Genomic DNA, 3335 nt, shown 5'->3' on the forward strand with positions numbered 1-3335 from the left:
TTATAATTATATTTTAATTTTCTGCTATTTTTCTGGTCCTCTCTGGAACAATACCTACCACTTCCAAAAAAATGAGGATCATAAGTGCATTTTTGCAAAAAATGTGCATATATTTTGCATAATGCCAAAACATTTCTAAGTCCCAGAACTTTTTTTTTATATAGGTGAAAAAATCAAAGATGCTCAGAATCATCTGAAATGCCGAGAAAAGTGGTTTTTTTAGCCATTTTTAGAACTTGCATTTTTTGCATATTTATGCATAATTATGCATAATTTTAATTTTCTGGGATTTCCCCCTTACTCTCTGAGACAATACCTACCACCTCCAGAAAGAATTAGGATCATAAATGCTTTAGTTTTCGGTCCCGCTATCTACACTAACACCACACACACACACACACTAGGAAAATACAGGAGTGGGTGGTTATTGTTCATGCCTTTTGTTTTGGGAGATGAGTAAAGTGAGTGTGTTGGTTTAGAGCTCACAGGGATGAATCCCTCCTCCTTTCTGTAAGTGGGAGGGGCTTCGGAGACCGGAAAGACATGACAGGTGTTTGTAAATCCCCCGAAGCACAGGCGGACACGAGTGGCCTTCCTCGCTCCTGGTTTATCTGACAGGTGTCTTCGCCTCCAAATCCACCGTGACAACTAGCACAGCGTTAAATGACACCTAATTAGCTTCACGTGGGAAAACAGCACACGCGCCATGTGGCGCATCATAATCAAAGTAAAATACGGACAAATCAAATCATGCCTCCTTGGCTGCATGCTACGACAGGGAAGGCTTCAAATCGTGCTTGTAAATACGACCTTCTCACAGGTCCCGCTAGCTGCCTGCTGGCGGAGCTCTTCCCTTCATCCAACTTACATGAAAGAAACCCAACGGGATTTGCCCCGCAGCTTCGAAACGGGCTGTCAAAATAAAAGTCCCAACACAAATCACAATTACATGTAATGCAGTGGTCACAGTTACAATGGTTTTAGTTTGAACTGTTACATAATGTCTTAACTTAGGCACCTTTTTTGCTCTGCATCTCCTGCTTTGCTGTGTATCTCCTGCCTTGCTGTCTATCTCCTGCCTTGCTCTGTATCTCCTGCCTTGCTGTCTATCTCCTGCCTTGCTCTGTATCTCCTGCCTTGCTGTGTATCTCCTGCCTTGCTGTGTATCTCCTGCCTTGCTGTGTATCTCCTGCCTTGCTCTGTATCTCCTGCTTTGCTCTGTATCTCCTGCCTTGCTGTGTATCTCCTGCCTTGCTCTGTATCTCCTGCTTTGCTGTGTATCTCCTGCCTTGCTCTGTATCTCCTGCCTTGCTGTGTATCTCCTGCCTTCCTCTGTATCTCCTGCCTTCCTCTGTATCTCCTGCCTTCCTCTGTATCTCCTGCCTTGCTGTGTATCTCCTGCCTTGCTGTGTATCTCCTACCTTGCTGTGTATCTCCTACCTTGCTGTGTATCTCCTGCCTTGCTGTGTATCTCCTGCCTTGCTCTGTATCTCCTGCCTTGCTGTGTATCTCCTGCCTTGCTGTGTATCTCCTGCCTTGCTCTGTATCTCCTGCCTTCCTCTGTATCTCCTGCCTTGCTGTGTATCTCCTACCTTGCTGTGTATCTCCTGCCTTGCTGTGTATCTCCTGCCTTGCTGTGTATCTCCTGCCTTGCTCTGTATCTCCTGCCTTGCTCTGCATCTCCTACCTTGCTGTGTATCTCCTGCCTTGCTCTGTATCTCCTGCCTTGCTCTGTATCTCCTGCCTTGCTCTGCATCTCATGCCTTGCTCTGTATCTCCTACCTTGCTCTGTATCTCCTGCCTTGCTCTGTATCTCCTGCCTTGCTGTGTATCTCCTGCCTTGCTGTGTATCTCCTGCCTTGCTCTGCATCTCCTGCCTTGCTGTGTATCTCCTGCCTTGCTCTGTATCTCCTGCCTTGCTGTGCATCTCCTGCTTTGGAGGGAGCATGCAGGCCACCCAGGAGCCTGGAGTGCAGAACGAATTATAATGCCAGCTTGTACAAGTTGGGGTGTTTTTTGTAATGACAAGTACTTTTTTTTTTTTTTTACACCCAACTGTACTTGGCCCCACTCTTCCGAGCTTTCCCGGTCTCTGCTCCACCCCCTCTGCCAATCTGGGGAGGGCTGCAGACTACCACGTCTCCTCTCATACATGTGGAGTCACCAGCCGCTTCTTTTCCCCTGACAGTGAGGAGTTTCACCAGGGGGACATAGCGCGTGGGAGGATCACGCTACACCCCCCCCCCCAGTTCCCCCTCCCCCCCCCAAACAGGCGCCCCGACCGACCAGAGGAGGCGCAAGTGCAGCGACCAGAACACATACCCACACCCGGCTCCCCACCCGCAGACACGGCCAATTGTGTCTGTAGGGACGCCCGACCAAGCTGGAGGTAACGCGGGGATTACATTACATTACATGTAACATTTGTATCAAATGCTAAAAAAAAAAACAAAAACACTACCCCCCCTTCCGGGAGGCGCGCCCCCGCGCTTCAGCCTACCAGCTCCCTCACGCCTCTGGGTGCACGCGCCTCCGACGGCCTGACCATCCCACTTCTGACACCAATGTAGCGAATTCGGGGGGCAGCCCGGGTACCGCCACAGCCGGGACGCGAACCCGGGACTCCCGCGGTTGGGATGGTGAGGCCGTCGGAAGCGCGTGCGCCCAGAGCCCAGACAGCATCCGGATGTGGGCCACTTCAGGCAATGATGCAGCACTGACGGCCTTCTTCTGGCTCTGACAAAATGGATGTGAGCCTGACGTGGCCCACATGTATAATAGCAAATATGGCCCAAATCACATGTGGGCCTTTTTTGGAAAAGATGCGGTGCTCTGGGCAACATGTGATCTGGATGTGACCCTGAAGTGGCCCGTGGGGTAAATGGTGAATATGGTCCAAATATCACACAACAATGGGCCACCTTTGGCAAACACTATGTGGCACATGCAGCATTGCTATGGCTTGGTTCTGGCCCAGATCTGGCAAACAGGAGCGGACCGCCCAAGTGCCATCACTCCACGCGGTATGTGGGCCGGATGAAGTGTCGGCAGTTTTGCTATCTGGAAGGCGTGAGGGAGCTGGTATGCTGAAGGGGTGAACAAATAAGACAGACCGCTAGCGTAGCGTTAACGTAGTCGCCCATGGTGCGGGAGACGCGGGTTCGCGTCCCGGCTGTGACGGTACTCGGGGTGCCCCCCGAAATCGCTGCAAAGGCCTTGGTTTCTACTTTCAACAAGAGTGGGTGTGCACCCTAGCCACAAATTGAGGACAAAATATGCGAAATTCCCGCGTTTGAACTGCCAAAGCGACACAAGCTGGACACAACAAACTCAGT

This window comes from Lampris incognitus, chromosome 13, assembly GCF_029633865.1.
Source record: "Lampris incognitus isolate fLamInc1 chromosome 13, fLamInc1.hap2, whole genome shotgun sequence".
Taxonomy (NCBI): domain Eukaryota; kingdom Metazoa; phylum Chordata; class Actinopteri; order Lampriformes; family Lampridae; genus Lampris; species Lampris incognitus.